The following is a 14858-nucleotide window of genomic DNA, read 5'->3' on the forward strand; positions in this document are numbered from 1 at the left end:
GAACACACACTTTACACACACAAACACACACACACACACACACACACACACACACATATAACACTAATACGTAGACCTACAACACACTATACAGTACAGAGGTCTGGGTTTTCCTAGTTTTCCCGATTCCTGTATGGCTTTCCACTCGGCAGCTGGCAGACGCGCCAGAGTTGGCACAGTCGGAGCGGCGGTGCCAGGGGGAATGGAGTGCCACATGGCACACCCGTGCAGGGCCAGCTCGGGGGGAGAGGTAGAAGGGGGGGACTGAGGGGAGGAGGGAGGGGACTTGTGCATCTTAAATTCCACAACATCTGTTCGGTAGGCACTGGCACCATAGTATAGTGAGGATGCTGGTGGGTTTGCAGGCGAGCACGTTCATTGGGGGTTGGTTTATGTGTGTGTGTGTGTGTGTGTTTGTTGGTGTGTATAAAGGGGGGAATGTGGGGTGGGGAATGTGTGTGTGTGTAAAGTGGGGGTATTGAGGGATGGCAGTGTGTGGCAGTGTGTGTGAGGAGGGGTGGGTTGAGGATGTAAGGCTAATTTGAAATTAACACTTTACCGTGTTAAAAATGGTCTTGAACAAGTGGAAGAAAATCTCTGCATCAGACTTTTTGCATGGAAGGCGTGGCTTATTCTACAGACCTAAGCCTACCCATGAAATCTGACATCAACATCGCAATTGTTAATGCAATATAACTACTAGGATGAGAGTGATTTCAATAAAAGCTGAGTATGGTTCATTTGCCATAGAAAATGGCAACATTATTGCATTGTTGTTATAAGGGGTCATGGTTTTCATCTCTTGTCCACTTCTTCTGATAACGTCAAAGGCCTAAACACTATTTTTGACTTGAATTTTGGGAGGGAGGGGAGGGCAGGGCATGGTTGCAATGAAGCTTCAGCCCTCTCACACACACACACACACGCACACACAACCTACAACCCCCCCTTCTCATGCCTGCTGGCACTATGGGGAAAAGTACCCCCCATTTATCTGTGTGCCCCCCTACCCCCCACCGATGCCAGCCGACGGCCCTCGCAGCGTGGTATGCCATCTGCTGCACCCCCCTCCCCTCCCTAAACTCCTCAGCATCCTACCCATAAGCCACCTCTCTAGCCCGGCTCTGGGCGGCACCAAACAGGAGGCTTTAGCGCGGATCACTTCATCCTCAATACTCCCGCCAGCCAGCACACACGAGCAGGGAGGGAGAGGACCAAATGCACACACACACACACGTATGTCTACATGAACACACAAATTTGTATCAAAACACATCCGCACACACACACACACACAGTATAAGACACAAAACTAAGACATAACACAAGAACATGTATGCCTCCATACACAATGTATGTAGTGCACAATGTAAACGGCCATGCATACACACACACACACACACAGGAAACAGACAACACTGTGTACATTACAACCAAAATGTAAATAGTTTACATTTTGACCGTGTAGCCCTCTGACTTTGCACACCAGGCTATTGTCTTTTACAACCTACATATGTAATATATTACAAACCTAGAGTAGAACATGCATGTGGTGTTAGGTGTTGATCAGTCTCATGAATGTTTAATCTGTTAAGCTCTGCTCTAATAAGGGTGCGGTCTTTCGAATCCCCCCCAACACCTTGGGGGTAAAAGTGAAGCCGTGCCAAAAGGGTAATTAAATGTTTTTAAACCTGTCCCCTTGGAGGACACACAGAATGGTGCCGGAGAAATGTATGAGACCGACAGCTAATGTAAGTGTAAGGGATGTGTTATGTGCGAGGGTTGCGCTCAAATGGAGTTTTCAAATCAGTCAATTAAGGTGAAACATGGGATCATTTTCAATTCATGAACTGAAATTCAGGAATAATGTGAAAACCAGTCAGGGCGCTCGCTCGATATCTGACCGAATAATCTGAATATCTCCTCGTTTGTTTCAACGAGAGTAAGCACCAATTGCTTCGCCAGACCATTGGGTACATACTGTAGCTCGCTTTGTTGTAAAGGTCATATTAATTTGCTGCAGCAGAGGTCCTTGCTCATTTTCCAATACTAATCACCAATGTACACAGTATGTGGATGGACTCATCTCAATACATCCTTGTGATGTGCTGCCTATTCAGTTGTATTCAGATGGTCATGACAAAAGGTAATGAGGAAAGGACGCGATGCAAGACTATTGGGATGGAGCCTCGATTTCCGTGCCACCCAGCACGTTGTCAGTGCGCAAAGGCTTCTGGGAAGAGGAGGGGGGGTTACAGAGAGAAAGAGAGAGAGAGAGAGACAGAGAGAGAGAAAGAGAGAGAGAGAGAGAGAGAGAGAGAGAGAGAGAGAGAGAGAGAGAGAGAGAGAGAGAGAGAGAGAGAGAGAGACAGAGAGAGAGAGAGCGCGAGAAAGAGAGAGAGAGTGAGAGAGCGAGAGAGAGAGAAAGAGAGAGAAAGAGAGAGAGAGGAGCAGAGAGAGAGAGAGAGAGAGAGAGAGAGAGAGAGAGAGAGAGAGAGAGAGAGAGAGAGAGAGAGAGAGAGAGAGAGAGAGAGAGAGAGAGAGAGAGAGGGGGGGGCAACCCTACAGGACCATTTGTGATGAGGCTCATTTGCACAACAGCACTTAATTGGCTACAACAATTAATTAATGTGTTGGAAAGTTGGCACAAAAAGTTCATTTAAGATGGTTTTAATAAGCAATTAGGGGGATATAACCAGCAAGAGACTAGAGACAATAACCAAAAAGAACTCACTGAATGAATGCTTGAAGGTTTAGTATTTTAGTATTTTTAGGGAATTTTTATTTGGTTGATATTGTAAATATCAAGTTACTTTGCATTGATTAGTGTCACTATATACTGTACTATCTATCCCCTACTTTTCCAATCTCCCCTTTCATAGACCCCCAACCCCTCCACTCTCTCTCTCTCTCTCTCTCTCTCTCTCTCTCTCTCTCTCTCTCTCTCTCTCTCTCTCTCTCTCTCTCTCTCTCTCTCTCTCTCTTTCTGTCTCTGTCTGTCTCTGTCTCTCTCTCTCTCTATCTCTCTCTCTCTCTCTCTCACTCTCTCTCTCTCTCTCTCTCTCTCTCTCTCTCTCTCTCTCTCTCTCTCTCTCACTTACACATACCCTCTCTCTCTCCCTATCTCTCTCTCTCCCTCCCTCTCTGCCACCCCCCCATATCTCTCTCACCCTACCCCTCTCTCTCTCTCTGCCTCCCTTTCTCTCTCTTTCCATCCCTCTCTCCCTGCGTATGAAATATCGCATGACTAATGAGCGGAGCAGGTTGGAATCCTGGGGAAGATGTCCTTGGAAGACGAATGCATTTTCAGCAGAATAATTAAGTTAATTAACAAATTCTCATGCATATTCATCAGCCTATTAATGTCTCCTCCGCGCGGCTTGATGAGCAGTGGGGTAATAACCATCTCATTTGCATACAGCATTCACACAACTCTCCGTTAAAAAGAGTGGGGAGAGAGGAAAATGCTGGGGAGAGAAAAAAACCCCAAACAAAAACAAAACACGAGGAGACGTGAGAGGAACGCAGCGGGAAAATGACGCTAAGGTGAGGGGGTGATGCCCGTGACACCGTGTGACACGGACCGGTATAAGGCGCGACGGCGATGACGGATGGGTGACATTAGGAGGGACGGTCCACATGAGCCCCTCCGACAGATTGACTTTCTGAGACATCTCTGCCCTGTCGTCTTCTCTCTCCCTCAGTGCTTCTGTCTCTTTCTCTCTCCTCTCTCTTTCCTTCTTTCCCCTCCTACACCTCCCACCCACTCGCTGTCTTGTCTCTGTCACATTCACTCCCCCACTTTGTCTGTTTCTCTCTCTCTCTCTCTCTCTCTCTGCATGTCATATTAATTTTTTTCTCTCTTTTCTCTGTATGTTTCTCTACCCCCTTCCACTGTTCCTGATATGCGTATCGGATGAAGAAGATGTAATCATGTGAGGGTGTAGGAGTCTTTTCATTACTCTCTCTCTTTCATTTACTATTTTTTCTCTCTTTCTCTCTCTCTTCTGCTCTCTATCCCTCCATCTCTCTCCGGGGACTCTGTTGGCAACCTGGCTACGCTAGCAACGCCACCTCTCCTTCACACTCCCCTCCTAAACCCACACACACACACATGCACGCACACACACGGGCTGAGAAACAAGAAATCCTATCTCACACAGAAACACATCACAACACACACACACACACACACACACACACACACACACACACACACACACACACACACAAACACACACAGTTCTGGCTGTGGATTGTTTAGGCTGCTACCTGGTAGTGTTGTCATTGGTAGTGACTTAGCACCTGGGCAAGTGGGGACCATCGGAGCTGTGCAGTCTGGCGGAGTAGGGTAGTGTTGGCGATCAGGGATGCGGGGATGCAGCGATTGAGATATAGAGCATTAGCCGGTGTCAGGAGGAAATTAAAGGCCAGATCGCTTTCTTAATCAGAGCACAAGCACTGTGTTAGAGGAATTAGGTTGACAGCTGCTGAGTTTCTCTCTCTCTCGTTCTCTCTCTACCTCTCTTAACTCTCACCACTACACCATCTCCTCACTCATCCTCTCTCTCACCTCCTCCCCCTTTTCTCTAATGAGGGAACGACACTCTCTATGTGTCTCGCTGTTTCTGTTACTCTCTTTCATGTTCGGTCAACAACATCCGTTTCTCTCAAACGTCATCCCTTACTCTCTATTTCGCTCTCGCCCTCCTATGTCATCCTCTCTCTCTCTCTCTCTCTCTCTCTCTCTCTCTCTCACTCTTTCGCTCTCTCTCTCTCTCTCTCTCTCGCTCTTTCTCTCTCTCTCTCTCTCTCTCTCTCTCTCTCTTTCGCTCTCTCTCTCTCTCTCTCTCTCTCTCTCTCTCTCTCTCTCTCTCTCTCTCCCTTATTGATGTCCTCTCCTTCTTTCAACTGTCTCTTCCTCTCATTCCCTCCCTCCCTCTCTGTATTTCTCTCCCTCTTTGTCTGCATCCCCTTCCCCCCTCAAGACTCTTTGAGGATCCCCCCCTCTCATATTATGTACTTTACAGGTCATTCAAACGTTATACTTTTTTGCCAGGCTTCTTGTTTTTGAGAATGGTTTGTTGAGGCTTTCTGTAGCCAAGTCTCATAGCTACAGCTGTAGTGTTTATAGTGTAAATATCTGTCTCTTCAGCTAAGAAAATACAAAAAAAGTATATAATTTTATAAAATGTAGGACAATAGATACTGGTGGGTGATTATGTGATGTTTTTTTTATTTTATTTTGTAGTTGGGGGAGGTGATATGATATGGGGGTTAGTTTACTGTTAGCACCACCCGCAGATGCAGCAGACACCGGGTTCAGGTGCTGTGTCAGTGCCTTGATAGGATGATCGGCATTCAGTGAGGGAAAGGAGGCTAGGAGCCTCCCGTCCTGACAGTGCCTTTTTGTATTTTCCCTTTTCTTTATACATGTATTTGTGTTCGTTACCCTAACCTGAACAAATAATAATCCGCTTGGGCTGGCCGACCCAGGTACGGTTGCTGTCTTCTGGGCACATGCACACAATACGGTCCGTATACTTTCACTTCTCATGTAAACGCGCACATTAAATCAGGTTACAGACCATTTATCTAAGCCTTGGTACCCTATACATAACGAGTGTAGCAAAATCAGTAGGCTAGCTAATCAGTTTCGTAACACATAGATGACTATCTCTCCCAACTTGATGTTTATCAAATTTCATGACTGTAGGTCAAAGATGTAGTTTGCTGTTTCCTTAGTGTGCTGTAACACGATCAACTGGCTTGACGCAGCCATCTATGAACACAGTGCTTACAGTGACACATGCTTTGGGGATGAAACTGATCAGGTATTTGTCTCCTTATTGATGCAAAAGTGACATTACTAATTGTCAAAATGGAGAGACTTCATTTATGATACCAGGCTGCACCTGCACACACACACACACACACACACACACACTATGCTGTGTCTAAGTCCTATCTTATCATATGTTAATAGAGGGATCACATTGAACAACCCGGACCGCCAGAATTGTCAACACAGAAAAAGACAGAGGGAGGCTAAGAAAGAATGGGTGATGTGGCAATAACTGGAAAGGAGGGAAGAGGAAAGATGCACGGGTGAATGGTGGATGTGAGGTTTTGGTCTGGCTCCAAGTGCGCAGTGCCACCCATGGCTAATGGATGAGCTGTCAGTAGTTAGACCTCCACATCAACCAGAGATGAATGGAGAAACAGCAGTAGCTCTCTCTCTCTCTCTCTCTCTCTATCTATTATCCCTCTATATTTCAGACTTTCCCCTATTCCTCTCTCTCTCTCATTCACTCACTGTCTCTCTCTTTTGCATTTTGCATTAGCTCTCTTGCTTTTTCCAAACCCCATTTTTATTTAGAAATGGTTGACATGACACTCTAGGGCAATGTTTCTCAACATACGGTCCGTGGACTGGTGTCCGTCCGTGAAACACAAACTGACACTAATTTAGTCCGTTTTACGGTGATAGTGTAACAGAGATTAGAAAGTGCTGCAAACTCACTCCACAGCTAGCTTGAATGGAGCTATCAAATTGGATCCTTTTCTATAGCTCAACTGGTTGGTATGTTGTCAAGGAGGACGGTTTGTGAGCAGAGGACCACTAGTTGGAGCCCAGTAAGGGGACAGGGACAGTGGAGGAAGCTATAGTGTTGGCAGCAGTGGCGGTTTTACACGGAGGCCGGGGGAGGCCCGTGCCTCCCTGGAAATGTCCCTGGCCACCCCTGTGGCCCCCCCGTGCTGACCAAATAAAAAATTATGAATTTATAACTATTTTACACGCGAGCGCCAAAAGCGGAACTAATGCAACGCTCTACACGGCAACGTTCTACACGGGTAAATTAGAGTGGCGCACCGTTTTGCCAGACAGCACAACCGCGGTATCCTGTTGCTGTAGTGTATCTATATGATATATACGCTCGTAGCGTATGAGTGCCGCTGTGAGGAAAAAGAGATATAATGAACAATAAAACAACAAGCTTGAGCTTCTTAAGACACGGTGGGTTTATCTGTTCTCAATACCACCGGTAAAATGAATGGAGTTAGTCTGGTGTCCACATGAAGTTACGTGTGTAGACAAAGAGTCTGGTGTCCATATGAAGTTACATGTGTAGACAGAGACAGTCTGGTGTCCATATGAAGTTACATGTGTAGACAGAGACAGTCTGGTGCCCATATGAAGTTAAATGTGTAAACAAAGACAGTCTGGTGTCCATATGAAGTTACATGTGTAGACAGAGACAGTCTGGTGCCCATATGAAGTTACATGTGTAGACAGAGACAGTCTGGTGCCCATATGAAGTTAAATGTGTAAACAAAGACAGTCTGGTGTCCATATGAAGTTACATGTGTAGACAGAGACAGTCTGGTGCCCATATGAAGTTAAATGTGTAAACAAAGACAGTCTGGTGTCCATATGAAGTTACATGTGTAGACAGAGACAGTCTGGTGCCCATATGAAGTTACATGTGTAGACAAAGAGTCTGGTGTCCATATGAAGTTACATGTGTAAACAGAGACGGTCTGGGGTCCATATGAAGTTAGATGTGTAGACAAAGACAGTCTGGTGTCCACATGAAGTTACATGTGTCTACTTAGATGAACCCACCGTGTCTTAAGAAGCTGAAGCTTGTTTTATTTTTCATTTTACATCATCTATCTTTTTTTCCTCACAGTACCAGTAGTTCCACACACTACTAGAGTGTATGTATGTTTGTATGTATGTATATATATCCCACCAATACTCTCTCAAGAGGTTTTCAAAAAGGGGCAAACTCATGTCTCAAGACCTGCTTCTGTTGGTTCCCCTCTCCTGCCTGTAACTTTCCATCCACATCCCCAAAGTTTTGTGGCCCATTATGACATCACTCCATTAAGTGATTGCTGCATGTACTGCTCTAAGGAAACACTTCTCTCTCTCTCTCTCTCTCTCTCTCTCTCTCTCTCTCTCTCTCTCTCTCTCGATAGATAGATAGATAGAGTTTATGATTTTATTCTTTTGAATTATCTCTGCCAAACATCTATGTACTACAAATCTTCAAGCTCCACAGATGTTTTATGGCATCCACTAAACCTCTTTAGATATTTGTAAATTATACAGTGTGATACCTTTCAACGAAAGTTTATTTTATTTTTTACCAACTATGATTTTTCCTTTTGAAAACAAGCAAAGCAAGAAAAAAAAGAAACAAAATCACTCCAATCATTGCACACTTGTGTCATTCAGACTTTGCAGGTCCAGCTTTGACATGATGATCTAACTAACACTAATATTGTAACTAATATTGTAACTGAAATATGTATGATCCTATGATGAGCGATTGCTTACTTCCCTTTCACTCTTAAAAAATTACTGAAAAAAATGTGTATAAAAAGGTATATGTAGTATATGTTTGTTTAGTGAGCATTCATGCTGTCATTTTTCCTAATGTGAACTATGGTGGAAATGTGCTGTCCTAAATGGACTTGCCCATATATGTTGTAAAGCCTTTTTTTGTACACCTGCTCATCAACTGACAGTGAAGTACACAAAGACACAGACACACACACACACACACACACAGCTGTAATATTCTTGTTTTCATGTTGTTGCTGATATCCATCAGTGTTGTTCATATTGCTACATTGTGTTGACATGATTGTTGCTTTTAAACGAATGTTAACTTAATGTTTATTGTCTGCATCCTATTGGACTACTGGATGTTAATGTGTAACACGTTTCCCTGTTTATGTGCTTTAGCAATACTGTATGTCAATATGGTCATGCTAGTAAAGCCTCTTTGAATTGAATTTCTTTTCTGATTTGGTTTATTTTACCTAAATGGATACAGGGTAGTGTGTTTTGTTTATAAATCACTCAAAGTTTTCTTTCTTAAAACAAAATGTGGAATCAACTGTCCACAGTAGTGGGGCTTCCATAAATAGGAAATGGCACATTGTTGTACCCTTTGTTGTATCCTGGAGTTTTGTTCACATTGAATATGAACCCTGTATTTGTACCCTGTACTTTTTTATTTTTATTTTTATTTTTATTTTTTCATTTTTATGGCACTATCTCTCTTGCATCTGCACTCTTGTACAAAATACGTGTTATAATAAATGTCATATGATTTTAAAGTAAAATAAAGTTTATAATCTTTGAATATCATGTGTTGCCAGTTTTTTTATGTGTGCCCCCCTGATTAAACACTGGCCCCTCCTTGGCCCCCCTAGTAAAATGTGTCTAGAACCGCCACTGGTTGGCAGCACACGGACGTCAGTTTCACTAGTTATAATGTAAGTGGTCCCCCAAAATAACTTGCCGGTCCCTGGTATAAAACTGTGCTCTAGGATAGCGGGAGGTTGAGTGGGTTATTTTCTACTCCAGTCTGAACTAAAACGACGTAAACGAGGTAGAAAGTTTGTATAACTGATAATGAACTTACATTTTTAAGTATTTTCAATATAGAGCTATTAGCAGCACTATTTTGGTTGATTTTGTTGTCTCAAGCCAGTGAGTTTATAAACATTCTTCATCAAGAATATGGGAAAATGTAATTATTGACAATGAAAGACGTGTGAATGCTGTTCCCTTATCATAGAATGTATACATTTACTATCAATTTAGGATAAAAAATAGTTTTGCTGATTGTTTTCGCGATGCAAATATTGGGTCGCAAGTGAGACAACCTGGTTCAATTTAGGTCCCGAGGCATAAACAGTTGAGAACCACTGCTCTAGGGTCACCATCCTTGAAACTAGCGAGAATCGGATAACTAGCTTCCACTTCCACTTTTTTCAGTTTATAAATAGTTTTATTTTAAAGACATAAAACAAATATATTTTTGTATATATTTTCACACAGACAGAGGCTGATCTAGCAGAACAATTATTGCAGTTCCCAACCTTTTTTAACCGTGGCACACCTTGATGGGTGTCACGACTTCCGCCGAGGCTGCCTCCCCTCCTTGTTCGGGCAGGTTTCGGCGTTCGGAGTCACCGGCTTACTAGCTACTGCCGATCCATTTATCATCACTCCATTTGTCTTGTCTTCAATCACACACACCTGGTCCATATTCCCTCATTAGTCATGGTATAAGTGTTTCCTCTGCTTCCTTGTCTGTGTGGGTGATTGTTTGTTGTGGAGGTTAGTGAAGCTCGGTGGAGCTTGTGTATCGTGTATTGTGTATCGTGTATCGACGGGAGTATTTTCCCATGTGCCTTGTATTTTCCAGTGCACCTGTTTTGTGCCCTGGAGTGTGTTTGACGCATTTCTGCGTAAACCTGTATTTTGCGGATTAAAGCCTGTTATTCTGTGATTTACCCTCCTGCGCCTGACTCCTTCATCACCACCTCATCACAGAATCACCCACCTGCTATGGAGTCAGCGGGAGAGACGCACATGCCTGGAGTCGTGGAACGGGTCCAGGAGCATTCAACTATGCTAGCCAGCTTGGGTGAAGCGATGGGTCGGGTTCTTCAGGTCGTCCAACGCCTGGAGAGGAGAGAGCCCGATCCGCCGAGACCAGCTGGTCAACCGGATCCCGCCAACTACACCCCAGCACCCGGAGGGATCCAGATATCCCGACCAGGGTAGTTTGACAGGACAGCGGCGCTGTGCCAAGGATTCCTTCTCCAACTGGAGCTCTACTTCTCCAGCATCCGACTGGTTCCATCGGAGTGGGAGAAGGTGTCTCTCGGGGAAAGCCCTGGAGTGGGCCAACGCGGTGTGGAACGAAGGAGGAGCCGCGTTGGAGAACTACGGGGAGTTCGCTCGCCTCTTCCGGGCGGTCTTCGATCACCCGCCCGAGGGTCAAGAGGCGGGCGAGCGGCTGGTCCACCTGAGGCAGGGGACGAGGACTGCGCAGGACTTCGCATTGGAGTTTCGGACGTTGGCAGCGGGGTCCGGGTGGAACGAGCGGGCCCTGATCGACCATTTCCGGTGCCATCTGCGGGAGGATGTCCGACGGGAGCTAGCCTGCTGAGACACCATGTTGTCCTTCAACAAACTGGTGGACATGGCCATTTGTTTGGACAACCTGCTGGCAGCCAGAGGACGTCCTGGTAGGGGTCTGCCCGTTTCCACCCCGGACGACTCAGATCCCGAGCCGATGGAGCTGGGTGGAGCCGCCGGCCGAGAGAGCGGAGGAGGACAGCGACAGTGCCACTCTGGTGGCACGAAGGGACAATACACCACACGTCGTAGTCAACGTTCTTTTGGGCCGGGAGGCAGCAGGCAGGGCAAAATTTGAGACATCTGTGTTGTGTGACAAACCTGCACATTTTAGAGTGCCATTTTATTGTCCCCAGCACCTGTGTAATGATCATGCTGTTTAATCAGATTCTTGATATGCCACAACTGTCAAGTGGATGGATTATCTTGGCAAAGGAGAAACGCTCACTTACAGGGATGCAAACACATTTTTGCACAAAATTTGAGAGAAATACGCTTTTTGTGCGTATGGAAGATTTCTGGGATCAACACTTTATATTTTTGTTCAGTATAAGTACTGCACACTCCCTTAAACAGTACACGGTCAACCTATCCCATTTAAATGACTCTGGCTAAGCCTAATCAGACTTGCCTGTAATAATAGTTTTCACAGACTGAAATAAAATGATACAAATGACTTTGCTCGTGATGCGCGCCCCTCAAATGATACAAATGTAACAGCCTGAGCGCACTGGACATTAAACAATGATAGGCCTACAGTTGCAACCATGTGCCATTTAATGTATTATCTGACCAGCACTAGTGCTCCCAAGTCAAAATTCTATGTGCATTCCACAGGTCACGTTTATAAGTGAGTGTTAGAAAATAAATCAAGATTAGGAAAAGTGTCAAGGCACACATGAGAGTTCCTCAAGGCACACCAGTGTGCTGCAGCACACCAGTTGGGAACCACTACTCAATTGAGAGTGTTGTGCCTCACCATCCAAAGAAAGCTCTACATCTTCACGTTTGAAAAATGTCAATGACTTGCTCAATGTATTTATCCATCAATCATTATTTGACCTTTATTTATCCAGATGAATCATATTCTTATTTTCTGAAATAAGCTCATTGAAAGATTGCTGACCGGCTTCTCAGCTCACACGGGTACTTACTAGTACATAGCAATACATACTATTCTGTACAAAATAAATAAAATAAACCGAGAACAGAACACTACATTGTAATTACCTGGGGCTAGAAAAATTATAGGCCTACCGCAAAACAAAAGCAATAGGATAGAATTGCTGATGTTACTGCAAAGTCGTGAAAAAGGCATTTCTACAGCTGGAGTATTAACAATAAAAGGTCTCCATTTTATCCCCTTGTCTATGCTCCTCTACAGTATCAAAAACAAACGGCGAGGATGACAACAAATGGGACATTGTCTCAAAATGGCGATGGATCGCTGACTCCCGTACTGTACCCACTCTCTGCCTGCATGCCCACTTGCCACACTACTCGGTGGCAGTGATACATTGACTAGGAGGTTTAGGGAGGGCTTACCAACTGCGCCAGCCTTAGCCCCTCTACCCATCAGCTCAGAGGGGGGTCCCCGCTGGCATGGCAGGGTGAACTACCCCCTGATTGATGGCACGGTTTCAGACCAGTCTGCCCGCGTGGTGCAGCGGCCCGCTCCCCAAGGCCCAGGCCTCCCTTTATCCCGCTGCTGTCTTGGCACCGGTGCCCATCTCTCCCCTCCCTCCTTCCTCCCCCATCCCCCTGCCAGCCAGCCAGCTAGCTCCTGGTGGGCACATCAATTACAAGCACTGCACATCCCCTCCTCCTCAGTCTGTCTGTCTTCTGTCTACTGTCTCGGACTATCCCAATCTGTTCTCTTCTCTGTTCTTCTCTCTGTGTGTGCATATCTCTCTCTCTCTCTCTCTCGTTGTCTTATCTTTCCTTTTCTTTGTCTCCGTTTGCTGCTGCCCATTTTCAGTTGTCTTTTGCTGTTGCTGATCGGTGTCTAACCATATATCACAATATCACAACACTTAATCCCCCCTCACACCAACAAACACACACACACACAAAACACACACAGAGACATGAAGCACCACTCACAGTACTGCACACTCCCTTAAACAGGTTATGATGGTTGGTGGGAAAATCTCTCTAGAGACCCCCCATTGCCGTAGGCTCAGCTGTCCAGCGAGTCTCAGGTGTGTGTGTTTCTGTGAGAGAGAGAGATAGAGAGAGAGAGAGAGAGAGAGAGAGAGAGAGAGAGAGAGAGAGAGAGAGAGAGAGAGTTGTGAGAGGGGGGCGGGGGACGGTGGGTGGGGGGCTCAGATTTTGGGCCTCTGATTATAAAAATCTTAGCCCTTGCTGTTTTATATGTTTTTGGGTTCAATGCTTCAGTTTAATTTCTAAGAAATGTGTTTCTGTTTCAAATATGGCAGTTTGTTAACTAAAAGTAGCTGCAAAACACCTCAAATCTATTGTCTCTTAATTAATGGTTGTGACTAGATGGAGTACAGCTACAACTTTTCGTAGCAGGTTAGGGGGCAGTTATCCAACCCTAACCCTAACCCTTTTCCTAACCTTAACCGCAATCTCCTAAACTGTTATGTTAATTATCCTAACCTGCTGCGTTAGTTATCCTAACCTGCTACGAAAAAGTAACTTCCGGTCGTAGCTGTATTCCACCTAGTCAGAATCATAATTAATGGAAATTGAAAGAGGAAAAAAAGTAAAGAAAGAAAAGAATAATAATAATAATCCAAGAGATTGCTTGCTAAGGTCGCCCTCTGGTGTTCATACATAGTCATTACTCTGTAGAAAACCTACACTTCTGTTTCACTCGGCTGGTGAGATTTTGGTTGCATTTATATTTCATATAAGGTGATACTTCAGTGACCCTACTGTGTTTTTAACTTTGTGGCTATTACTTAGTCCTAGGACCAATTCGGCTAAACAAGTCTTCCAACCTGGGACTGAACCACTCCCTCTGCAACTGGATCCTGGACTTCCTGACGGGCCGGCCCCAGGTAGTGAGGGTAGGCAACAACACCTCCGCCACGCTGACCCTCAACACGGGGGCCCGCTTAGTCCCCTCCTGTACTCTCTGTTCACCCACGACTGCGTGGCTACGCACGACTCCAACACCATCATCAAGTTTGCTGACAACACAACGGTGGTAGGCCTGATAACCGACGGTGATGAGTCAGCCTTCAGCAGCGGTGTCAAACTCATTCCATGGAGGGCCTAATGTCTGCAAGTTTTTGGTTTTTCCTTTTAATGAAGACCTAGACAACCAGGTGAGGGCAGTTATTTACTAATTAGTGACCTTAATTCATCAATGAAGTACAAGGGAGGAGCGAAAACCCGCAGATACTCGGCCCTCCGTGGAATGAATTTGATACATGTGGCCTACAGGGAGGTGGTCAGAGACTTATCAGTGTGGTGCCAGGACCACAACCTCTCCATCAACGTCAGTAAGACCAAAGAGCTGGACGTGGACTAGAGGAAAAAGAGGGGAGAGCACACCCCCATCCACATCGACTGGGCTGTTGTGGAGCGGTCGAGAGCTCCTTAGCGTCCACATCACTAAGTACTTAACATGGTCCACACACCCCCGCACAAGAGGGCACGGCACTGCCTCTTCCCCCTCAGGAGGCTGATTTGTCATGGGTCCTTGGATCTTCAAAAAGTTAAACAGCTGCACCACCGAGACGAGAGCATCTTGACTGGCTGCATCAACGCTTGTTATAGCAAATGCTCCCTGCCATCCAGGACCTCTATATCCGGCGGTGTCAGAGGAAGGCCTGAAAAATTGCCAAAGACTCCAGCCACCCAAGCCATAGCCTGTTCACTCTGCTACCGGCAAACGGACCAGAGCGTCAACTCCGGAGCGTCAGCTCTCGGACCA

Source organism: Coregonus clupeaformis, chromosome 1 (assembly GCF_020615455.1).
Source record: "Coregonus clupeaformis isolate EN_2021a chromosome 1, ASM2061545v1, whole genome shotgun sequence".
NCBI classification, from domain to species: domain Eukaryota; kingdom Metazoa; phylum Chordata; class Actinopteri; order Salmoniformes; family Salmonidae; genus Coregonus; species Coregonus clupeaformis.